Here is a 26,817-nt window from a genome sequence, read left to right on the forward strand (position 1 = left end):
TTCTGACCTTATCTGAGGGCCCTAAGGGCCAGGCCAAAACCACTAAACAAAGAACCCAACGCCACAGAAACAGAAGGAAAAATTTCCACTCAAAGCCTAAAATCCAAAATTCTAAAACCATCACTTCTTTTAAACCTAAAGACTTCTGAAATTACTACTTTTTTCCACAAATGAGATATGAAAAGAAACATTACCTGTTGACACTTGGATTAAAAAATTATATTACCAATCTGGGTGAGGGAGGGGGGTGAGGGAGATGGGAAACCAAGGACTTGAACAGCAATCCAGCAGAATCAGGACAAAATGATAAAAAAAGAAAGAAAGAAAGAAAGAAAGAAAGAAAAGAAAGAAAAGAAAGAAAAGAAAGGAAAGAAAGGAAAGAAAGGAAAGAAAGGAAAGAAAGAAAAGAGGCCAGGCATGGTGGCATATGCCTATAATCCCAGCACTTGAGAGGCTGAGGCAGGAAGATCTCTGGGAGTTCATGGCCAGCCTGGGCTACGTAGCAAGTTCTGGATCAGCCTGCACTACAAACTAAGACCCTGTCTCAAAAAACAAACAAAAAAGAGCCTAGACTTTTGAAGAACCTCAGAAAATGTTCCTGAGGCTGACAAAGAAATCTTAAAGATATGTTGCACTGAGCTACATCTCAGCCCTTTTTTTATTTTGAGATAGGACCTCTCCCTAACTTTCTTAAATTGCCAGGGCTGGGCTCCAATTTATAATCCTCCTACCTCAGCCTCCCACAATGCTGAGATTACAGAAGTGAGCCACCACTCCTACTCAGTTATTCTGTTTTATCTCTCTCTGAAGACAAGGTAATAAAGCAAATTCATATTAAAAGACTGCTTTGGGTTGGATACAGCTCAAAGGCAAAGCGTTTTTCTAACATTCACAAGGCCCTGGGTTCCATTCCCAGCACAAGAAAAAGAAACAGGTTTCGTTTCTTCAGTTGTCTCTCTGCCACAAATGTTTCACATCAAGGGTATTTATTGGTAAGAGGTAAAGGGTCCCAATCCTAGTCTATTATAACCATGATCATCCTTTCACAGTCAAGTTATTTAATTTTTAAATCAAACAGGTGAATAACATTTTTCTTGACATCATGAGCTGATAGTTCATTACTCTTTAAAATAATTATTTCCCGTACCCACATTTTTTTGAAGATTTAGATAATTAACTTCTTTAAACATTAACTTCTTTACACATCAAAGTCCTATCATTCTGATGCTTTATTTCCTTACTTCCAGACATTAAAAAAAAAGTCTGTTAAAAGCAGAAGCACTCAAGTCAATTTTCTCTAATAAATACAGTTAACATGGAACTGAAAACCTACTGTAATCTTCTCAATGGGTTAATGTCCTGCAGTTGTTTCAGCTTTCAATTCAAATGCAGCTGTTTGCCATATTTTACAAAATGAATTCAGATGTGCAGATTGGGACCTAGATTATTTCAACATGCCACAGTTTAAATGTGAACCCAAGGAGTAAGTTCATTTCTGATTAATACTATGTAAACTTGATCACTAAACCAATAACCAATACTATGTCACACCAGCAAAATACTATTCCAAAGGAAAAAAAAATTATCTTTTAATTTAAAGCAGTGGAAGTTAAGGTTATTACTTTCTTTAGAAAATACTACTACCAAAAAACATCTAATTATTGTGAAGTAATACATCACAAAAAGTGAACCAAGCAAAAGGCAATGAACACATCACTGCGTTTTCATATAGAGGTCCTATTTTGGATGACTAAATGTCCAAAGAAGCAACAACATGAGAAACATCTTTAAACTTAGAAGACCTCAAAGAATTAGGAATCTTACTACTAATTTCTGTACCCTCAAAGCAATATCAAAATCTGGACTGTGAAATCTATTAGCTTATCAATTAAAAGATAATGGAATTTATTATCACTTCTTCTGTATTACTGCTGAGGAAAACTAATTCAGACCTATGTACTGATTGAGCATCTACAGCTTCAATTTTAATCATTCATAACCTGAATACCTCATATAACGTAAGTTAACAAAAATGTAAATTTATGTTTAAAACATTTTCATAAACTCCAACAGCAGAAAAGTAATTATGGTTCACCCAACACTACTATACACTGCATTTTAGTACTGTTGTATAAAAACTTAAGTTACATCATGTTGGCCTGATGGGGGAGGTCCAAGGGAGATTTTTGTGGGTGAGGTGCCAAGGTTAAAGAACATACATGTGCAAGGCATCAGCAACAACAGCAGGCAGCACAGAGCAGAGCACAAAAGCGCAAGAGCAGCCTGTGTCTTTATTGTGTAATTCTTATACAGGTTGTTATCTCATATTTACATTCTTGCATAGTATGACACACAACCAGCACATGTGTGTTTACCTGTGCTAAGTTACATAACTGTATGGTTACATAACTGTATCCCACGGTGTGACTGTGCTAGACAAGTGGGGCCTCATCCTCAGGTGTCCTTAGATGCTTCTGAGCTTTCAAGCAGTTTGAGAGGTTCCCCACACTTCATAATCTAAATTTCTACTGGTGTGAAAAATACTACCAAAAAGCCAGTCACAAAGAATTCAAACATATTTCAAAGTCCAAAATATCCACAAAATTCTACAACTGGTGTTTAGAATTATCAAGGGTAATTACAATATACAATATTAATATATGCTCCCTTTCAAGTGGACTTTGGAAGGTTTTTTAAAATCTGGTTTTTAAATTTGTTGAAAATCAGTTCTACCAATCCACCCCTTTTTCCACAGCAGTTAAATCATTCAATATCTCCTGAACTATGGCATACCCTTTCACACCCTTACTCCTAGAGTTCTACCTGTAGCCTATCTTGAAACAATGCAATACCTCTCAACCTGTCACAGTCCTAGTGGTCCACTAGAACCTGACTACTCATCTCCAAGAAGCCTCTCCACTTACACAACTGGAAAGAACCCGCCTTTCTCTTAGCCACTTATATTAGCTTAATACTACTGACTTTAGTGCACGTTAAAAATCATTGTAGTTTAATACTAAACCTCTACCCCACATCAAATCCCTGCTCAGACTACTTGTCCATGACACCATTTTCCTAATCCACAGAGAAATATAAGCCACCACTTAAAAACCTGTCCATTCTCCTTTACCAATGGTACTCCATCCTCCTTGAGATTCCCTCCTTGTACAATAACAGCCTAGCACTCTTATTTAAAGCCAATATCACCTATGCTTTGAGTTAGTCGTTCATTACCCCTAACTGGGTACCCACTACAGGTTAAACACAGAACAGTAAGCTAGGGATATGGTGGTACCTAAGCCAAACAAAAAGAAATACATTATAATATCAGAAACAAGCACATACACAAATACATATTATGCTTCTTTAGTCTTACATTAACCTAAGTTTCTGTTCCATGTGCTTCCACCATATTCAGTACTCTCTTACCCAAAAATTGAACTTCAGGATGGATGTGGTGGCACACACCTGTAATCCCAGCACTCTGGCAGGGAGGCAATTTAGAGTGCAACTTGAGTGACTTAGCTAGACACTGTTACAAAATTTTTAAAAAATGTTTATAAAGGGCTGGAAATGTAGCTCAGTACAAAGGCTCTGGGTTCAACACCCAGTATTAGAAGGAGGGAAGGAAGTGGGGGGGAGGAGGAAGGAGGGATTGGTTTTAGACAGATGGATAATCAACTCTAACAAACAAAAACAATGATGCAAATTGGTAGGAGGGGGACCAAAAACACATGAACAGACTTTAGACTACAATTTGACATTCACTAATTTCATCCAAATCCCTCATTTTTCAGGTGAGGAAACTGCAGTCCAGAGGGGTTTGTTGAACTGCCCAAGGACACACCATATTTAGTGATACAAGCTGGGACCAACACTGAGGTCCCCTGACTCCTGGTCCAGATTTCTTTCTACTGTACACAAGGAACACACAAATAAAAGGTTTACCACAATTAACTCACAAGACCTCCACAATGTGTTTGTCCAAGTGAATTTTGTTGTGAAATACCTGCCTACACTCCACAGTGGGCTCTGGAGTTCAAACAGTCTCTGACACTGAACCATGTAACCTTGGGCAAGTCATGGTACCTCTCTGCCTAGTTCCCTCATCTTTAAAATGTAATTTCAAATACTCCTCTTATCAGGGCCGGGGATATAGCTCAGTGGCACAAGCGTCTGCCTGGCAAACTCAAGGTCCTAAGTTCAATTCCTGGTACCAAAAAAATACTCCTCTTATCAGTTACATGAAACAGTGTACATGAAGCATTTAGGGCAGAGCCTGGTACATATAAAGCACTCAGTTCATGTGAACAACAATAATGATAATGAACCCAAGCAAAAGTACAGCTTTCTGAAAATACTGCACAAAGGATTATCATTAAGCACATCATATATTCTCAAAGCAAGATTATAGTAACATAAAAAGTAAAATATACAGGCCTTATCATAAAACCACTATAGCATTTAAAATAACAAGTACATGTCAAGTATTACAAATAACTTCTAGTTGTATTTTTTTTAGAAAAACTCATCATCTTTTCAACTTTCTGACTTGTGAATTCAACAAATATAGCATTTTTCCAGTACATACGATCTACCAGATAACATGCTTTTTCCATGTTATTTTTAACTTGTAATATCTACATATTAACTACTAGGTATTACCAGAGACAGAACGGTAGTGCAAAAACACCTGACAGACCATTCCAGAAAGAGTGTCATCAGGACCACATATAGCAATGATGGCCATCCTTTTAGAGTTTTCTCTAAAAGCTCTCTGTGGCACATTCCCATAGGTTCACCAGCACTGACCTGTAAGATGTGATGACAAGTCAGAGTAAATAACTGAGATACAGGAAGCAATATGGTGGACAGAACACAGCAAGTGACCAAGAAAACCCTTGGCAGGACTAGAAGTTGTTTTGTATAGAGAATACATTATAACCACATCAGTAAAGCACCATTGTGACCTAACAGTGTTATTATTCATTTTTTTTTAAAAAAGCTGGTTTTACTAATGCTGCTGTGTTACATACTATGCTGTAACCCAAAACATACAATTTTTGCAGATTTGGTGCCAGTCTTTACTGAAGGTAGTAGGTATACCAGGTGAAATAAAACCAATAAAATATAAAAATGTTTGTAAAACAAATCAACTAGGTAAAACATAATTCTTGTTCGATGCTCACCAATAACCTTGGTAAGATATTAATTCCATTTTTGATGAGGAAATTGAGGCTCAGAAAAGTGAAATACTGTTAATGAAATCACAGAGAGAATAGAGCAGAAAGGTCAAAAGCTAGGTTTTGTGGGGGTTGGGTTTTTTTGATTTTGATTTTTTGAGATAGGATCCGGTTGTGTAGTTCAGGCTGGCCTTGAACTCACTATGTAGCCCAGCTGGCCTCAAACTCACAGCGATCCTCCTGCATCAGGCTCCCAAGTGCTCGGGATTATAAAAGCTAGGTTTTACATTTGACTTCAAGTGCTCTTTCCAGGTTACATCCTCAGAATACTAACACCTTCAAGATCTGATATTCAATAAACTTCAAGCAATAGTAACTAGCATTTGTGAAGCTGCATCCATAGGTCACCTCATTGAATCTTTATAAGCACAGAAATGGATGCTACTACTATCTTCATTTTATAAGTGAGGAAGCTGACACATCTCAGAATGAAATAATTTGCTCCAAATCACATAAGCAGCAGAGTAAGAGATCAAATCAATTGCGTCTAGCTCGTAATAAAATACTTCATTATAGTATACATTCAATTAATACAGTAATAGTTGACTGATTTATTACTTAAATAAACTACAAGTACAATCATTCTCTAGCATTCTAATACATAGCAAGTACAGTCAGACTGATTTCCCTATTCAACCTCACTATAAAATAAACAGGTGTTATCTGAACACAAATAATCATAAATTCGACTGACAGGGCCTTCTTTGCAGCCACCTACACCAAAACATCTTTTTTTCTTTCACCCAAGAAGAACAAAAAACCAAGCAACTCAAGATTTCCATCCAAAGTAAAACCTTAAAATTATTAGCGGTTTCAGTGGATACGTCACTAATTAGTCCTTTGTGTGTGGAACATAGCAAGGATTCAACCCAAGGCCTTCACACTACATGCCAGCCCCCACTCCATTTTTTGAAACAAGGTCTCCCTAAAATTGCCAGGTTGTGCTAGAACCTGCCATCCTCCTTCCTCAGGCTCCCACAATGCTGGGATTACAGGTGTTTGCCACAGCACCCACACTAGCTAGTTTCATTCCAGATATCTATTCAAGAACAAAAGCAGTAACTGTCACTGTTTTAGAGCAAGCATATTTCTGAAACTGCAAAATGGTTAATCCTCTAAAATCCTGTATTATGAATTTCAACAAGCCTAAAAGGATGGTGACTGGATGATTACGTGGTCCCAACTGGGATAATTTTGATAGTGACAGGGGCTATCCCAATGCACAAAGGTTACTAGAACTCATCAAACTGCTTATTATACAAAGGGTTTAAAACAAAAAAAGCACCATTTTTCAAAAAAGTTTCAAAAATAAAAAGTTGAAAAGTCATCATTTTGGTTAGTTTTAGTGGAAAAAAAGTGGAAATCCATGATCACAATACAGTATAGTGACTGAAGAAAACTTTAGTGTTGCGATGGCACCCCAGCTAAATCTGACATTAGCTGCACAACCTAGGAGTCAGAAGAATGCTCTGCTTTAATTTACAAAGCTGTAAATAAATACCAACAGACGTATGCTTTGAACTATAGTATTTGAATGAATGGTATTATTTGAAGTATGATTTTTTTTTAAAGGCAACAAAGTTCCAAAAGCTGGCCTCTAATTTAAAACTCAACCAAACCAAAAGTTGAAGGTGTTCTCTGAATTTATACCTATGCTATTCCATGCAATAGCCACTAGCCAAATGTGGCCATTTAAATTGAAATTAATGAAATCAGAAATTCAGGTCCTCAACGGCACTTGCCACATTTCAAGAGCCACTTGTGCTTGGTGGTTACCATACATAGACTGCACATTTCCACCACACAAAGCACCGTTGTAGACCTGCACACACTTCGCCTGGATGTCACAAGACACCAGGATGAAGTGCAGTTTTTGCAAAGGACTACCAAAAGGTGTTCCTCGCTGTCAGTCAAATTCAGCTTCTTAGCCAAGCGAGGGGGCACACGCCTGTAATCCCAGCACTCGGGAGGCTGGGGCAAGAGGATCGTTACGAGTTCGAGACCAGCCTGGGCTACAAAATGAGCTCAAGGCTAGCCTGAACTGCACAGCGAGACCCTGTCTCAAAAAAAAAAAAAAAAAAAAAAAAAAAAAAAAAGCTATTGAAATTCAGCTTCTTTAGAACAGTCACTAGAAATTCTACCAGTCCATTCACCACATAAGTCTTCGCAGAGGTCTTCTCTCCCAGATAAACAATCTTTTTTTTTTTTTTTTCGAATGACTTGGTTAAAAGTTTAAGTTCCTGCTATCCCGGAGACATGGTAGTTTATCCACGTGCAAAGGAATAGCACCGCTTCCGGGATCCTCTGGGGTGCCCCCGTAACACTCCACTGTCCCTCTAACTTCACTTTCACACTGTCAGGCCCAGGGGCCTAATTTTTTACTGAAACGAACAAACCAAAAAAGAGGACTCACATTCATTCTCAACTCCTAAAACACAGAGATCAAAAATAATTACAAGCCTGGTGGGTTGCACGCCTACTAGTCCCAGCACTCAGGGAGGCTGAGGCAAAAGGATCACGAGCGCCAGTCCCCAAGGGGCAACGTAGGGGGGGCTTGTCTCAAAATTTAAAAAGGGCTGAGGATGTAATTCAGTGCGAAGGCCCTGGGTTCAATCCCCAGTACCGCAAAAAATAAAAAAAAAAAAAGTCAAGCAGGGGGCGTGGCGACCGTGCACTGCGCGGCAAGAACAGCGGTCTTGAACCAGAATTCCCGGCCCATTTTACAGACCCGAACAGCGGGCAAAGATCTTAAAAGGGTTCCGCGAGGGTCACGGTGAGGGAGCTTCTGGCCCGCGGGCGCCTCCCTGTCACGATCACCCCTAACTCTCCTCCCGTGCGTGGCCCCGACCCGCGCCGCGCGGCCCGCCGCTCCCGCCCCCGCGCCCCGACAACCTCTGCCTAAGGACACTGTAGGCACAGCGCGCGTCCCGCGTGGACGAGGAAGGGGCGGAGAAGGCGCGGCTTCCGCTGCTGGAGCCCGGGGACGCGATTGGAAGGGGCGGGCGGGGCAGAGACGCAGTAAGGGAAAACTGACTGGGCGACGCAGCCTGAGAGGCACAAGATGGCGCGAGCGCGCCCAGGAGTGAGACAGACAGCTTTCCCAGGCCAGGCGGCACGGGCGCATGCGCACTGGGCACTGCGACACTCCCTCCTTCCCGACAGCGCTACCTCTTCCGCCAAGCTCTAAGAGGCGGGGCGCCGTGCGTCCGAGGCGGTGTGCTCCCCCTCGGCGGGCAGAGTGGGGCTTCTGAGAACCCTCAGGTGGGCTAGGTTTGGGGTTCAGTCTTGCAGAAGTGGCCTGACCAGGGTCAGGATCTGGTGGCTCATGCTGAAAGTTTCTTTTCAACTCCAGGGTCCAGATTGCAGTCTCAAGGCTCTCTTCAAGAATTGGGCGATCTAGAATCTTACCCTGATTGTGGGTTTTTTTGTTTTTTGGGGGTTTTTTTGCTACTACTGTCACTCCCACCCCTCTCTATCTTCCCCATGACTGGAGATTAAATCCCGAGCCTGCATCGCCAGCCCTTTTAATTATTTTAAATTTTGAGACAGGGTCTTGCTGATGTGCCCAGCCTGGGCTCGAACTTGTAAATCAAGCTGAACACCTGATGGGCCCCCTTCTGGCACACCACTCCCCACCCTGCCTTGCATAAAATCCCTGAGTTGTAGTGAGATAAGATCTGCTATTCATACCCCACACACACTTGTTTTACTAAGTGCAGGCATTTAAAGACTATGTTTTTGTTATTGAAGACTTTTTTGGAGTCTTTATGGACAAGCCATGTTTATTTTTCCTGAGGATTTTGGCCTGGTCCTCATTTTTTAAATCTTGCACCGCCAATGTTGAAGTGTACATCCTGTCCTCTCACAGTTGATCCTTACGGACGCAATTCTTTAAATAATACATTCTTCAGACAACGATTTCAGATGCCTTTATCCAAAATCATTTGAAGTCTTATTTATATTTTTAACATTCTGTTTAGCTTTTAGTAAAGAAAACTGATTATCCATGCTCACATCCAGTCCTATCACGTCAAATATAAAATATTTACTAGGGATTCAACTTTTAACCTTTACCAGGTCTTTTCAGGCATTACTGCTTCCATTATTTTCTTGCTTATGAGTCTATGCTATCTGCAGCAATCCCTCCTATCTGCTAATGTTTTTTAAAATAGCAACTTACTTGGTTATTTCCTCTGTGGATTGTAGTTGTCTATTAATTTTGTATTTGGTTCTCTTTAACAGTCCCAACACCTCAGTATTTGCCAAATTCTTAAATTTAAAAAAAAAAAAAGTATATTCAGGATGTGAAAGCTCAGCATAATGTGTACGTGCTGGCCCAATTTATTCTAGGCAAAGTGTACGGTATAAGAGAAAGTAAAAGAAGTGGTCATAACTTCTTAAAAAGTAAGCCTGATCTATGTACCATAGTTGAAAAGGTTTTTTGAGTGCATTGCCAAGAAAACAGTTAAAGAGAAAAGTTATCACACCTAAGGAAATACTCCTCCAAGCTGATTTTTTAAATTAAAATGATGTTCAATTAATGTTACCTATATAGTAGTTTTTGGCACATGAGTTTTACCTGCACAGGTGGACTCAAGTCTTAGTTTACCGGAACAGAACCCACATGCTCCCCTAACTTCAGCATAATCAGGAATTAATGAAAGTGGCACATGGAGAAAACCGAGGTAATGGCACTGGTACAGGGAGCTTAAAAGGTCATTCTTAGAAAACTGTGAATCATGCTAATGGTAGAGATCTTAGCTTTAAAATCATGCACTTTATACAAAATATATTTTTCCAGTAGATTAATATCAACTACCTAAACTGTCAACAATACCAGGGTATCTTAATTATAACAAAGCTAAACAACAAAGCTGTTGCAGAAGTTAAGACTTTGAAGACCACTGCCTCTCAGAAAAATAATTTCTAAAGTATATGGGGAAAACATAAGGAGACCAAGCAAACTCATCACACCACAAAAATGTCTCCCTCTCTGACACAGTCACTAAAGGAAAATGAAGCATTGTTAGTGTTCTGTAGATGTTGTGTACATTCCTCTGGCATGATAACCTTCAGACAGACTCAGTAATTCCAGGATAAAGTTCACATAGCTAAGTAAAAATGCTCATGAGCTTCTGTTAAAATTAGATTAGGTTATAAAAGAAGTTCCCATTCTTGAAATAATAGCAGAAGCCATGGCTAACATGAAACCATCTCTGCCATATGGGGCTTCTTCATATGTGGATGCCATGGGGATGTTTTATTTCAAATGACCTGCAAGTTGTTACCCTTTCATGATTTCCAACTCATATTTGTTTGAATGCTTATTTTCTGATTTATCAGTTATTTTATCTTTTGCTGTATTTACTTTAGATTTTTAATGCTTTGATTGTCATCATGGAATGAACGGGGTAGAACTGCATATCGTTTAGAAACACATATAGCATGTATTACTATATTGAACTAATTTTCTGACATGGGGAACTATTTTTTATTGCAATCTCAAGAGTACCTTCTTTTAGTTTTAGAGTAAGTTGTCCTGACCAAAACCAGTATTCAGCTCTGTTGACATACCTCAGTCAGTCAATAGGCTTCAGTTTTCATGTCTGTAGAATGGGAAGATTGAACCAAAAGAACTAAAACTTTGCAGGTCAAAACTGCTGTGCTTTCAAATGACTAATGGATGGATTCTAATGTTGTATAGAATAATTTTAGCATTTATGCTATTAAAAATTACATGAATATGCAGAGCTCTTGTTTTAGGCCATGTTGGATATTCAACTGATATTACACATTTTAAAAGAAAAAAAATTGAAAAATCAAAGCTGATATATTAGAGGGTAGGGGACCTCAGAATCTCCATGTGTAATCAAGTTGGCTTCCTGTGCCTTCCAATTGCATTCATGTATTTCAAGGCAAGAAGAGCCACACAATGATGAGAAAAATATTAAGAATTATACTACAATACAAGGTGGCTTATAGAATTGTAATCATGGTCATCTTCAGGAACCTCTGGTTACAGGTTTAACCCTCCAGGATCTTTTAACTTTAGTACTTGGCTGATGAGACAACAATCATGCTTTTAAGCATGAGAATGGGAAGAGAATCCCAGAATAAATAAAGTTTCAAAGAACCTTTGAACCCCAGAGTCAGTAGGAATTTAGTTTCTCTCATCACCATAGAACACAATATCTAATACTGTTACCTGGAAACAACTTTTACCTTTCAGCAAATATTTACAATGGGTCTACCATGTGCCTGACATATCCTAGGAGCTGCAAATATAACAGCATACGAAATACAGAAATCTAGACCGTCCCTGAACTCATATTCCCATTGGAAGAATGTAACAATAGACAAAATAAATGCCTACATTATATAGTATGTTAAAAGACCAGGAGAGTTGCGGGGGGGGGGATTATAAATCAGAAGGGTTACAGAATGAAACAAAGCAGAGAATGAATGAGTTATAATTTTTAAATCAAACAATTGGGTATAGGAAGAGGACTGACATCAGAGGACTTAGGCTTTGGAATGGTGACTCTGCTATGGGGTTGGAAATACTCCATAGTCTGTCAGGTCTTTTTGCAGTACTCCAGGCAAAACAGGATGGTAGCTTGCACTAAGCTTATTATAGGAACAAACTTAAGATATGGTTGGATATTTTGAAAACCACTATGATTTGCTGACAGAGTGGATTTAAGCTTCTACAGAAAGATCAAGGACATACAAGAGTTCTAAGACTCTGGAAAAATGAATTGGCTTGTATGAACTGTTATGGGAAGACTGAGATTGGAGTATGATGGATTTGTGCAAGTCAGTAATTCAGTATGGGGAATAAATATCATTAACTGCAGTTTTTGTGTCATCTGAAGTATCTTTCTCATTATAGACAAGTTCTTATGGAAATGAAAGAAAATTTAGATTTGCAACACTTTATAATTATTTAATGAATCTATAATCCTTTTTGTATTATAATACTGGTACATTTAAACCTAACATGTCAAAAAGTATGTTACTTTTGTTTTAAGAAAATGTGAGAAAATTGAAAATCTTTTTAAAATAAAATAATTTGAAAAAAAGTTTTGTCCATTAATGCCTGAAAATTCAGTAGGGAAAAATACACAAAAACATCCAGTTTCTAAAAGCAGTTCACTGGCATATTTAAATGTAAAACTGAGTGTATTTTGGTGAATTATTCAAATAGCTGACTTCCTTTTCTATTATACATGAAAACAGAGCCAAAAAATTAATTGATGCCATGTGAAATAAACCACAGGGTGGCTAACACAACCTGCTATCCCACTGCTCACGCTAAAGCTCAGTGCAATAAGCTTATTTTAACTAATGCTCTGATCAGTTGTTAAAGAGTGATCATAAAGCTGTGGCAACAGGTTTTTAATTTTAGCTTTTCATAGATGCAGCATAAGCTGTATTTTTCTTTTTCCAGAATACAGCACATTTCAAACAACCCCACTAACTCAGGTGTAGTACAAAAAACAGAGGATTTGGTGTTAGTTATTAGCCATACCACCCTGGCTATTCAAATTATTCAAACTTTATTCTGTCTTTTAATGGTACACATTTATAATACATAGTAAACATATTCATCATGGGGGAAGATATCATATCTTGATCCCTTATACTTCCCATCTGCCTTTTTCCCATTCCCTTCTACCTCCAGAACCAAATCCCATCCTTTCAAAAATCAACTCTTCGGTTCACTGATCTTTGTGTTCTTTTCTGTCTTGATTGCAGCAATTTCTGCTCTAATCTTTATCATTTCTTTCTTCCTACTAGTTTCAGATTCAGATTGTTCTTATCTTCCTAGGAACTTGAGATGTGTCACTAGGTGATTTATTTGGGATTTATAGCTGTAAACCTTCCCTCTTAAAAATGCTTTCATTGTGTCCCTTAGCTTTGATTGTTGTGCTTCCCTTGTCATTTGATTCTAGGAATGCTTTAATTTCTTCCTTGTCTTCTTCCATAATCCATTAAGTATTCAATAATGTATTATTTAATCTCCATGTCTGTGGCTTCTTTTCCTGTTGATTTCTAGATTTATTCTAGTATGATCCAATAGTATTCAGGGGATTTTTTTTTTTAGTTCTTTTGTATTCATTTAAGCATACTTTCTGACCTAAGACATCAAAAAAGTCCATGTGCTGTTAAGAAAAATATGAATTCTGTTGTTGGGTGAAACACTCCGTAGAGACCTTTTAAGTTCATTTGTTCAATGGTATAGTTTGACTCTGATGTTTATTGATTTGGGGTGTGCATGTGATTGACCTGTGTAGTTGTCAAAGTGGGGTATTAAATCTCCCTTTATGATTGCATTGGTGTCTTTCTGTCCTTTAAAGTCTAGCGATTTCTGTTTTATGAAGTTGGGCATGCTGATATGTAGTGCATAGATATTGACAGTTGTACCCCTTTCTGTTGAATTGCTCCCTTTACTGGTTTGCAGTGGCCATTTTTGTCTCTTATGGTCAGTTTTGGCTTGCAGTCTACTATATCTGACAATAAGATTGCTTGATACTCCTGAAAATAAGATCACTACTTTTGGAACTGTGTACTGTTTTCCATCCTTTCACTTTTAGTGCATGACCTTCCTTTTGGATGAGGTGTGTCTCCTGTAGGCAAATACATGGTTGAATTTTTTTCTACCCAGTCCGCTACTGTCTTTTCACTGAGAAGCTGGAACCACTGACATTGAGCTATTTATTGTAAGGTATGTACTGAATCCTGTTATTGCATTATTTTTCTAAGGCTGATTCCTTTTGTATTTTCCTTTTGCTTAACAACTCTGTTAGATATACACTTTCCTTTTGGTGTCAGTGGCCTCCCTGCCTCTGTCTAGGATCCTCCTAAGTACTTTTTTGCAATGCTGGATTAGCAGTCACATATTTCTTTATGATTTATTTGTCGTGGAAAGTCTTCCCCATCAATTTTGAAGGCTAATTTTACAAGATATAAAACTCTCTGTTGACAGTTATTTTCTCTTAGGCTTGAAAAACCCTCCAAGCTCTCCTGCCCATTAAAGTTTGTGCTGAGAAATCCATAGTTATTATAATGGGCTTAGTTTATAGGTTACTTGCTATTTTTCTCCAATAGCTTTTAGAATTCTGTCCTTTTGTTGAGTTTCTAGAATTTTAGGTGCTGAGGGTTTAGCTCAGTGGCACAGCATCTGCCTGGCAAGTGTGAGTTCCTGAGTTCAATTCCTGGTACCCCTAAATAAATAAATAAATAAATAAATAGAATTCTGATTATGGTGTGTCATAGGGAGGTTCTTTTTTGGTCATGGCTATTTGGGTTCTGCATACCTCTTGTACTTGAATATTGATTTCTTTCCTAGACTTGGAAATTTTTATCTCAGTGAATAAATTTTTTTTATAGTTTTTGAGTCATTTTCTAACTTTTCATTTAATCTTATAATTATAATGGCTTTTTTAGTCTAGCAGCTGTTGGATCAAGTTTGTATGGTGTCATGTCATTTTTAGAGTATCACTGATTTTATGACATACTACCTCTACCTTGTCTTATATTTCTTGTACTATGTCCTCACATTGATCAAGTCTTCCGTGCATGCTTTCCATTGAATTTTTCATATTATATATTTCTGCTTGCTTTCTCTTTATACTTTTTAAGTCCTAACTGGGTGGTCACTCATGTATTATTTTGCTCAATTCAATTAGTTTATTGTTTGTTTCTTCTTTAAGCCTGTGGAACATTTTATTAGTAACATCCTTTATCTGTTTAATTAAATCCTCTTCACATCTATTAAACATCTTATGTATTTGGTTGTATATTTCTTTTTTAAAATCTCTTCAGATGTTTTTCCCATTTGGATTTTGTGTCATTTGCATATAATTTTTTCTGCTCAGTGGCCATGAGAGCAGCTTTAGGGGGCCTTTAGGCATTTGGGGAGGGACCTCTTGTTACCTTGATTTTTCCTGTTTCTATTGTTTCTGTGCTATAGGTTGAAGATCAGTTAAGATAGAGAAACACTGTCACTACTGTGAATACCTCTTTAGTCAGATTCTGTCTGTGTGTGATGTGTCCTTGTGTGTGGTTATGTTTTAGTGTTGATACTCCTCTTCAACTTATTCAGCATAATATTTGAGGCTTTTCTTAGTGTCCAAACTTCTTCTGGGGCCTTGATCCCCCACACCACTCAGGAGAAAATTAACAGCAGTAATATCGATGACATAAAGATAAACCAGATAATGGCATACAATAAAAATTAACCAAAAGCAACAACTGTGCCACCATTAACAATAGAAATCAACAATAATACTAGGGAAAGACAAACCAGTTATTGGCATATCATAGAAACAAAAGTTATTCAACCTTTCTAAAAATTAAGTGTCCTACACTTACAAAATAAGGGTAAGAAAAACCTACAAGGTAGGGTTATTGTCAGGATTTAAATGAAAAGTCCCTGACAAATTGAAAATGCCCAGTAATTTACAGTTATTATTATTTTCCAGTTTTTAATTAGTTATTGAGTGATTTTATAATGTTTATCTTTTTAATGCACGTGAAGATTAAACAGAAAAATCTTACCTCAAGTGTCAGGGTTGATATGTTGATGTGACAATTATTATTTTTTGTTGGAGGTTGGGGGAATGGGGTTCACTGTTACCCAGGCTGGCCACCAATTCATGATCCTCCTGCCTCAGCCTCCCACCAGGCTGGCAATACAGGAGTACACCAGCATCGGTGTGACAATTATTCTTTTAACAAAAATTTATTGAGGATCATCAGGTACAATACTCATTGTTAGGGTTTGGGGATATACAGATGAGTAAGAGTCTCTGTCCCTCAAAATACTTCTCAATGATGAGTTTAGGAGAGACAAAGGCATATAAACGAGCAAAAGCACTATGACCTTACTTAACATAGATGTAATCTGGACTCTCCCTGACTTTTAAACTCTAAGGTAAGGTTGGCTTGAACTTCCAGTCTACCTCGAGTGCATGGCCAGTGCCCAATTCAAAATTTTATCATGCTTCTGGCTAGCTAATGTTATCATCGTCTCCTTCTCCTGGTTCTGAACTTCCTCTAACTGCTGAATTATTAGTGAGGCTCATCTCTCCTTATTCCACAAGCATCCACCCAAATGTGGAACTCAGTTCTATTCCTAGATTTCACCCCAATTGTCTTCCCAAAGCGCTGGGTGGGCACAACACCCAGACTGAAGTTTTAATATGATGTACGAGGGTGTGCATCACAGAAACACGATTTATATTCCATTCTGAAAAGCCCTCTTGCCACACTGTACACTATCATTTTTCTCCACAATAGCCCTTTCTTCTGTCTTCTCAGTCCTTTTTTGCTCTTCCCTACCCATAAATGCTTATTTATTTCAAATGCTGAGTATTACAGTTCTCTCTCTCTCTCCCCCTCTCTCTCTCTCTCATTCTCTCTCTCTCTCCCTCTCTCTGTTACATTCCAGAGGCTTCAGTCTTTGAGGGTTTACTAGCAATCTAGCATCTAGCATATTTTCTTAAACAATCTGGAAATCATTTCCTTCAAAATACTGGACATGGTGGTGTGTACCTGTAATCCTGTAATCCCAGCTACTCAGGAGTCTGCAGCAGGAGGATCACAAGTTCTAGGTTAGCCTGGGAAACTTAGTAAAACCCTTTCTCAAGTTAGAATTTAACAAAACCGGGCAGGGAGAGGGATGCAGCTCAGTGGTAGAGTGCTTGCTCATCATAAATGAAGCCCTGGGCTCAATCCCTATAATAACAAACAAACAATAAACCTATCAGTCAGTGATATACATTATTTTACCTCACTATAATTGCAACAGAGGCACAATTAGGAAGTAGTCATTTGAGGGCACTAACTGTTAACTAGAGCAGATAACAGATGTCTCAGTTGTTGCATCTGTAAATAGAGGATAAAGATCTGAATTTTAAGTCTTACTATGAGGGTCATGAGAGAATGTAAAGAGCCTTAAACCTAATGACCTCTGTGTTAATGTTATTTTCATTGCTCTTGTCATCACTTTTGATAAGATGACTCAATTCAGTCTTGAAAAGTGAGTTGTGGTTGAAGAAAACCAGGAAGGATGATTTAAGCAGAAAGGGTAGCGTTAGCAAAGCCATAGTGTGTTTAATTAAAATTAAAAGTTTTGTCCACAATGATGGGATCACAGAGTATAAGAATGGAAGCTTGAAATTTGGCAGAGAATAGATCAAAGTATTGTGTACCATGTTGAGCAACTTGGGGGTCATGGATGGAATTTTTAAAATTTAATGATGTTGCCAGGCGTGGTGGTGCATACCTGTAATCCCAGCACTCAGGAGGCTGAGGCAGGAGGATCGTTGCAAGTTCCAGGCCAGCCTGGGCTACACAGTGAGCTCAAGGCCAATCTGAACTGCATAGTGAAACCCTGTCTCGAAAAGATGAAAGAGAGAGAGAGAGAGAGAGAGAGAGAGAGAGAGAGAGAGAGAGAATATTTAATGATATTTAAAATTTAATGCTTGTAAAAAAGTCAGCAGTGTGTAAGAAAGATTAGAAGAGTGAGAGAAGGCAGGAACCAGTAGTTCAAGAAAGAGATGATAGGGGCTGGAGCCAAGTCAATAGAGTAGGGAAACAATAGATGACAGGAGAAATACCTGAGAAGTAGAGTTTTATAGGACTTAGTTATTGGTAAGAAATGAGAAGTTAACCAAAGAAAGACTTCAAGGTGACTCCAAGGTTTCTTGTCTCACTAGGTAGTAATAGTACCATTTATGAAGACAGGGAATGGTAAAAAGGGCTATCATAGTCCTTTTGTTTTTAAGATGACTATAGAAAACCCCAACTGGAATATTCAAAGTGGTGGGACAGGAAGCTAGAATAAAATCTGAAGGTCATGAGAGTAGGTGGGTATTTAGATTTAGGAACCAACAGCACACACAGCATACATCATTCTACACGCATCACTTAGATGTGAAATGTAGGCTTGTTCCTAGGCTTGGCCTGAAAACCTTCTCACAAAGATCTGTATAGGGAGCCAAGGAAGCCCATAAAATGCCCAAGAGCAAAAAATTATTTAATTAATTAATTAAAATAAAATAATGATGCCAAAGAGAGTTCATACAACAAGAGATGAGTCAAAATTTGCAACGTAAGCACTCAGATTCACCAGCCAGGGGGGTGTGAAGAGTCTACAAAGAACACTAAAAGGGTAGGGGTGTCACAGAAACAGGGAGAGCAGTATTTTAGGGAGACATGTTAATGATAGTGACAATGGTATTAATTGGGCTAAGCCAGTTCAACCTGACCTTTGGCAAAACAGCTTTCATAGAAGGGTAGAATTAGCAGCTGGACTGTAGTGATTTGATAAGGGAAGAGTTCCTTATTCTTCCAAGAACAGTCCTTTATGTGAAGGAGAAAGTGAATGGCTAGAAACAATATTCAAGGTCAAGGAACACATTTTCAAGATCAAGGCTCTTGAGGCTGTTTACAGATTTTGCAGAAGAAGCTGGTAAAGAGGAAAGGTTTGAACTGGGGAGAGAAGAAAGCCAATAACCAAATTGCAGGAAGCACAGATGGAATTTGACCTGGACAAGACCAAAAGTATGATGAGCCCTAAACTGGAAGAAGGAAAGTAGATGGTAAAGCCATTCATACTTGATCACCTCAGTTTTTCCTAATGTAGGACAGCAACCATTTTGCTGGAAAAGTAGGGGGGACAGGATGAATCCTGGATGAACTGATAAGGATTTGTTGAATCATTATAGGGCAATGGAAGAGAGAGAACTAGGGTCTTGTTAAGTTGAAAATAGACCAGGTAGATGCTGGTACTTCTCGAAGTGTATTTGCTCCATCTTTTTCTTGTTAGAAATGAACACTTGGGCACTACCTCATACCTACAAAATTGGGAAGTGTTGGGGGCAGAATGCACTAGTGTCCGAAAAACACTTGACCTAGAGATTCTCCAGAATTTGTGACTTCCCTAACACATACACAATGATAAAGCACAAACTAGGTTATTCAACAATATCCCAATCCTTGTATTAGTAATATTTCCCATATTACAGTGAAAATATATTTACTCAAAAGAGTATATCCTTAAAGATTTTTTAAGTTATTCTGGTTTCTTGCTGGAAATGGGCATCATTCAAGACTTTTAAAATCTAAAAAAAGAGATTCCTTCATTCCAAATTTTACACAGAAAATACTATTTAAAAAATCCTTCCTCTCTACTCTTTTTTTTTTTTTTTTTTTTTGGCTTTTGAGACAAAGTCTCACTATGTAGTTCAGGCTGGTCATCAACTCACTTTGTAGCCCAGGCTGGCCTCAAACTCACAGCAGTCCTCCTGCCTCAGCCTCCCAAGTGCTGGAATTACAGGCATGTGCCACCATACCCAGCTTCAGTTTTTACAGTTATAATGGAGAAATAATGAAATTGTTGTTCACTGCATCAAAAATATTCTGTGACTCATCCTATAAAACCAGTTCACAAATTATGTTCCAGCACTGGTGTTGTCTCATTCTAACTAAATAATGATGATCAGTTATCAATTCATGGGGGACTGTTTATGAATTGAATTTTCCCAATTTTAAATTATTCTCCCATAAATTTTTCTTAAACTTTTGGCCCTTGCTACTGCTTATATTACAGCAAGTACTAACAGATGACAAAATAAGCGAGCAAATAGTAAATGAATATTAATGAAACTTGAAGTCAGCCAAATTTAGTGCCACAGTTTCTCTATAATTGGACACGTTCATGACTATCATTTCGGTATTACATACCAACAATAAAGTCATTTTCTACCACTGTTGTTCCAACAATGTTGCTATTGCTCAAATATTTGGAATCTAATTTAGAACTGCTTTTACAGTCTGGGGAATGTTCTTTTGAATCTACTAAACAATGCAAAAGCCAATAGACTCATGGTAAAAAAGATCTTAAAGATTTCTTTTACAGCCAAATATGTATATATGTGATCAAGTGTATTTATCCAGGTATGCTTTGCCTGAAGAAATACGACATATATAAAAATCCATGTGTATGAACTATGCACTCATGCAGGTAACCAAGGTATTCCTGAAGTACTTACAGATAAGACTAACCTCTGAAAGCTAATTTGTACAGTAAGTAAATAATGAGTCACAACGGGAATATAGGTCCAACCCAGCAAGCCTTAATTATCGCCTGATTAAAATATTATGTAAATAAGAACAGAGATTAGTTGTGGCACACAGAAAAGGCAGAATAATAACATATTGGCATAGAGCATACCAACACAGTGGAGGTAAGTGGAAAAAGATAAATGTCTTTGGCAATCAGAGTCCTACAATCATTTCAAAATTCAAATTACCATATGCAACTAATTTCCCTTAACCTGATTCTGTTGGGACCACCAACCTCCAGATTTTGGGGCTTTCATGAATAATATCATGATTTCCAAGAATAATAATTTGCTTCCAACTAACACAATGATCAGGTCAATAGGAAGATTCATTCCACTCCACAGTTGTGTTTTCTTATTGCCAAATCAGTAACTCAGCATTTTGGTTTCCATGTTGGGTCTCTTGTAAGTTAAGGAGAGTTAGTTCTGAAGCAGATACATTGCTGGGGTTGGAAGCAAACCTCCAATCTAAACCTTACTCCAAGAGGTTCAAGCAGCCCTGCTTAGCAGGAGCCCAGCTTGGAAACCTGCTGTATTAGGTAGCTTTCCATCACCATAACAAAATACCCAAGATAGTTAATGTATAAGAGAAAAAGCTTATTTGGGCTGAATTTTGGAGGCTCCAGTCCAAGATTGGGTGGACCCATCGTTTTGGGCCTCTCGTGGACTGTCAGATGGCAATGGCCAGGGAGTATGTGGCATCATGACCATGAAGCAGAGAGGGGGAAAACTGGCCCAGAGCCTCACATCCCCATCAGGGGCATTCACCCAGTGACCTAAAGACTTGTCATCAGGTCCCACCTCCTTAAAGTCCTTCCCACTTCCCAATAGCACCACCAATGAACAGGCTTTAACACAGGTACCTTTGGAGTACACTTTTCCAAACCACAGCACAGGAAACAGATAAATTATCATGTACTTATTCACTTAATAACTCTTTGCTTTATAAAATATTTTAAAACATAGGACTTACTTAAGAGGGAGAAACTGAGAACTGGCTTCTGTATTAAGAAATTCTTTAACATTGATATGACCGGTATTTGTGATATGATGGGATTGTAAACATGAATGCATTGAACAGATCCTTAGAAGTTATAGGAAAAAATCAAGATGGAAAGGGCAAATAGTCATCAGGGAAATGGAAAGAGGATTTGTTGGTTGTGGGTCTTTTTCCCTTGAAAAAGGAAAGTAGATCAGAAAAAAAAGAAAGAGCCAATGCAAATAAAGGTATGAAAGATATACAGGAGATAATAAGGGGATTACTGGGAATTCATGCTTCCTCAGAAGACTGAGTTTGTGGGGCAAGGAAGTACAAATGTTCTGGAGAAAAGTTCAAAATTACCCTGAAATGTAATTTAGGTTCTTTCTTCCCGCTTTTTCACCATTCTTCTCTTTCTCTTTCTCTCTTCCTTCCTCCCTCCCTCTTTCCTTCCCTTCCACATTCTTGTCAACATTTGTTACTGTCTGTTTGATTATAGCTGTTTTAGCAGATGTGAAATGGTATCACATAGGTTTAATATGCATTTTCCTAATGACTAACGATGCCAGGCTTGTGATACAGAGTGCTATTTTTATACCTTCTTTGGTAAAATGTCTACTCAAATCTTTTGCTACAAACATAATAGTTTAAGGAACTAATATTAATGAAATGTCAGTAAATTAGTTGCAATTTTTTGGAGACAGTGTCTTACAATGTTGCCCAGGTTGGTCCTAAAACTCCTGCCTGGGCTTCCCTACTAGGTGGGCTACAGATGCTTGCCACTCTGCCTGAAAAAATTTGATCTTCTATGCAACAACTGCACATATACTTGTAAAATACAGGTGTTATAAACTGAGCATGGTGAACATGCCTCTAATCCCAACACTCTAGAAGGCTGAGGCAGAAGGATCACAAATTTGAGATCAGCCTGGGCAACTTAGCAAATTAGTGAGAACTTATCTCAAACTAAAAATGAAAAGTAGAAGGAGATGTGGTTCAGTGTGTAGGCCTTGGGTTCAATCCTCTGTAAAGCAAACAAGCAAGTAAATAAATATAGGTACAGTGCAATGTCTTTAAACTCACAAAACTTAGTAAAAACAACACAAAAGAATATCAATATTGACCAGCTGAGGTCTTCAAAATCAAAAACCCTAGCTCATCTTGGCATTCCCGCCATCTAACATTGAGCCTAACATTCATTTTGAATGTCCAATTGATGTTTATTAATTGTCTTACACTCAGGTTTGGTAAAATTTTCTCCTTTGAACTTTGCCAATGGCCCTATTGAGCTCCTTCCCTGAGTCTGGGACACACGGCAACATAATGTTGTAATTATGGGTGGAAGATACAGTGTTGGATTACCCTATTTCACTGCTTCCTAATTGTGCACACTTGGGAAAGTTACTTAGGCTCTTTATTAGTCTCCAGGCTCCCTTACCTATTAACTATATGTCCTGCAGAGAATTGTAGTGACGTATGGTGAGGCTGTTCCTGTAAATCTCTGAGCACAGGGCCTAATCACAGTAAGTGCTCAACAAATATGAGCTATTACCATGCAGTTATTAAGGGTATGCACAAGCAGAATTTAGTTTTGATTAACATCTAAAGGTAATTAGTTACTTTTCTCCTTAAAATATTTTATGTGCATATACTTTCTTTTAAAACCAATATTCGTTACAGCATCACACATATTCAAAAGAGGTATTGGAGCTGAGCTCAGTGGTAGAGTGCTTGCCTAGCGCAGATGAGGCCACGGTTCAATCCCCAGCGATGAAAAGAACACAAACAAACACTCAAAAGATATGTTAAAAGCAGGATTTTACATAAACTGGCAAGTAAATTCAATATGGTATCTTCATTGCTAATCCTTAAATCTTAGCAAGTCCACTCGGCCACAATCTAGCAACATTCATCCCCATTCATCCCCAGATTTATGTAAAATTATTTATGTTAAAATTATTTTCTTGAACTCAGTCCCTCAACAGAGCTCATTTAACCTTTGCATAGTTTGTCACCTAGAATTCCACCTTGAGACTTTCCTTTTGTAGCATTACTAGCTAGCTTGTACTGAATGTTTGCTATGTGGCATGTGCTTTTATGCACTTCAGCTCTAATCTTCAGAACACCCCAAGAAAGTAGGTGTTATTGGTCCCATGTGAGATGCAAGAAAATCAAATTGTCCCAAGTCACACCACTAACCAATAAAGAGCTTAGATTGGGGCTGGGGATTTAGCTCAGCAGCAAAAGCTCCTGCCTGGCTTGCGCAAGGTTGTGAGTTTGATTCCCAGTACCGGAGAAAAACCAAAAAAAATTTTTTTAAAAAAAGAGCTTAGATTAAGTCCAATATCTACATGCCACTCATGGGCTATTTTGTCTTGAAGAAGTAGTTGAAGCTTCTGTTTATAAAAGAAAACTGTAAAGAAAATTCTAAATTTTAATTGTTTTACACCCAGGTTTAGAAAATATATAAGCATTTCTTTCTTTTTTATTGTTGAATAGCAATAGCCATTGAATAGATGTAGCACATATTGTTTACTCATTCACCAGAGTTTTCTCCTTTGTACTTTGTCAGTGGCTCTGTTGAGCTGCTTGCTGGGTTTGGGGCACATGCACTATAAAGCAGTAGTTGGTTGCAGAGATGCTGTCAGGTATTAAAAAAAAAAAGTCAGTGATCTACCCGGAACTGGGGGATGGAGCTGTTCAGGTGGAATTTGAGGTTCTGTGCTCAGGAATGTTTAGAAAAATTGATATACTTCACATGTATTTTTCTCCTTCCCCTATATTTCTACTTCCTTTGCTTCTTTCCTTTGTTTTCTCCTCCCTTCATCTTTTTCTGTACTAATAAACAGTTTTAGGGTAGGAGCAGAAATTGAGCAAGATCCCTATTGGAGGCAGAAAGAAGTGTTCAACTCCAAAGGGCTTCCTTTTATTTTCCCCTTTTTCCTATTTCTTGTCTTTCTTTCTCTCTGTTTCTCTTTTCCCCTCCTTGTCCTGTCTTTCTCTCCTCCTTCCTGCCACAGATGTTGCCTCTTGTGATAGAACATCTCTAGTTCCAATAATTGGTAAATGAGAAAAGAGGTCATGTGTAAGTACTTTTCTTTTATTGCTGAGTCAAAAAACTCGACACTCAAAATTAAAGAAGAAAAGGTTTATTTAGCTCACAGTTTATGAAAGTTTCAGTCCATAATCAGCTGGCTCCAAGGCAGGGTGGCATGGCACAGGGACAGCATTTCAAGACAGCAGAAGGCAGCAAAAGTAACAAGAGCAAAAGGGGAGAAACAAGCCTCTTTTCCTCCCTTGTATTATAAGCAGGCTACCCGCCCCAGAGTGGGTGTAGCACTCACACAATCTCCATACCCTTCTCTTGCACAGGATGAGGATGTTTACAAGTAAGAACCCTGGCTCCCTACTGAGTTAAACTTCTAAACTTCTCAAGTTGACACAATGTTACAACCATTACAATCCACTCCTTGCCAACTTGGCAATCAGAAACATTTCTTTAAACCAGTTTTCAGATACAAAGACATGCTTATTCTTAACATTTCACAACATGAACATTATAACACAGGTTTAACAATCTTTTGGAACCAGTTTTAAGTCTATCAACATCATATTACATTAGAACCACAATATTCTGCCCCCCCAAGACTCATGCATATCCCTTTATGCAAAAGGCATTTAGTCCATCTCTAAAAGTTGCCAAAGTCCTAACAGTTTCAACATTGCTGAAAAGTCCAATCCCAAGAGTCCTCTGAGATGTAAGGCAAGCTCTTATCTTCAAGCCCCTGTACAAAGGAAAACAAAGTTAAACACTTCCAGCGTTCAATGGCACAAGGTAAACATTTTGATTCTGCAAGTTACAAACAGGGGAATGCAAAGGAATGAGACCAAAGCAAGTCCAAAATCCAGCAGGGCAAACATTAAGTCCTGTACTTCCACATCCAGCATCTGAAGTAAGTTGTGAGCTTTAAAGGGCTGTGTGGTTTCACCCTTATGGCACCTCTGGTGGTTATAGCTCTCATGGCTTCTCTCTTGGGTTGTCTTTGCTCCTTCCTTGCAGGTTTCCTTAGATGATCTACCTTCCTGGCTTTGCCAATCTTCTGGAGTCTTCACTGCAACTTCAGCTTCTCACTCACAGCTTCACACACTCTCTCTCAAGGGTAGATTGCCTGGCCTTCTAGGCCTTCTGAAATTGAGGTGGATGACTTTATTACTCTATAACTCTAATACTCTATAACTCTATTACTCTATAACTCATTCTACACGCACCTAAAACCAGCACCATGTGGATGATGACAAAGTTTGCTGCCAGCAGGAAGAGTAGCCAGGCTTTCCTCTCTCTTGGCTGTAGGGGTTGAGTGTGTGGATTGTTGGGCACTCTGAATCCAATTCTGAGGAACAAATTTTCTACACTGCTGCCATTCTGGAACATGGTGCTCTGTGGCTTTCTCCTCAAAGCAGTCTCTCACTTTTGCAGTTATGAGGCTGCAAAGGGTAGAGACTTACTGCCTCCTGTGATACCCTCAGGCCATCTTTTCTATTTTCATGGTCCTTCGCAGCAACCAAGACCTCCTCAGCTTGGAGCTTCCCTTCTGGCCAAACTCACAACATTTTAAATCATCGTGCTCAGCTCTTTGCTCTTGATTCTCAACAGAACTGTGGCTAAAAGCCTTCAACAATATCCATGCCACTGCCTCAACATTTGATTGCTTTGAAATTTCTTCTGCCAGATTAATTAGTCTACCACCCTTAATCTCAGTCTCAGGTAAAGTCTCTGGACACGAACAAAATGCAGACAGGCTTTTTGCCAAGCCATAGCATACATCATCTGGAGTCCAGCACCCAGTGCAGTTCTTCTTCCACACAGAAACCTCCCAAGCCTGGTGTTTACCAGCAGGATTTCTATCAGCCTTCTGGTCTTCTGAGCTCTGACCAGAATCTCCCATACAGAACAGCCTAAGGTGTTCCAGCTCTACTTTTTCAGGCGACATCTCCAAACTTCCCAAACTCTCCCCACAAGCCATTCCCAAAGGCTCTGGAACCACATGGTCAGGTATAGTTACAGCAATGACCCCACTTCTCTGGTACCAAATTCTGTCTTGGTTTGCTTTCTGTCTTGATGAGACAAAATACCCGACACTCAAAATTAAAGAAGAAAAGGTTTATTTAGCTCACAGTCTATGAAAGTTTCAGTCCATAATCAGCTGGCTCCAAGGCAGGGTGGCATGGCACAGGGATAACATTTCTAGGCAGCAGAAGACAGCAAAAGCAACAAGAGCAAAAGGGGGGAAACAAGCCTCTTTTCCTCCCTTGTATTATAAGCAGGCTACCTGCCCCAGGGTGGTATAGCACTCACACAATCTCCATGCCCTCCTCTTGCACAGGATGAGGATGTTTACAAGTAAAGGCCCTGGCACCCTGCTGAGTTAAATTCTAAACTTCTCAAGTTGACACAATATAT

The 26,817-nt window shown here is 38.7% G+C and overlaps 2 protein-coding genes across 15 annotated transcripts in view; one reads left to right on the plus strand and one right to left on the minus strand.

Moving 5' to 3' along the window:
* Supt3h (suppressor of Ty 3 homolog (S. cerevisiae)) overlaps nt 1-8,388 on the minus strand; it is a 441,758-nt gene extending 433,370 nt beyond the window's left edge. For 2 of the 9 annotated variants that reach the window (XM_013516875.1, XM_013516882.1), the window contains exon 1: nt 8,136-8,377. The gene's annotated coding sequence lies outside the window, so the exon portion shown is untranslated. Of the gene's footprint in view, nt 1-8,135 lie in introns of all 9 variants that reach the window. The other 7 variants (XR_001235061.1, XM_013516858.1, XM_013516874.1 and 4 more) reach the window with 7 other exon arrangements.
* Nucleotides 1-26,817, plus strand: part of Runx2 (runt-related transcription factor 2) — a 287,714-nt gene that overhangs the window by 43,027 nt on the left and 217,870 nt on the right. The window lies entirely within an intron of this gene.

The sequence above is a fragment of the Chinchilla lanigera genome, unplaced genomic scaffold, assembly GCF_000276665.1.
Source record: "Chinchilla lanigera isolate Chin_1 unplaced genomic scaffold, ChiLan1.0 scaffold00036, whole genome shotgun sequence".
Taxonomy (NCBI): domain Eukaryota; kingdom Metazoa; phylum Chordata; class Mammalia; order Rodentia; family Chinchillidae; genus Chinchilla; species Chinchilla lanigera.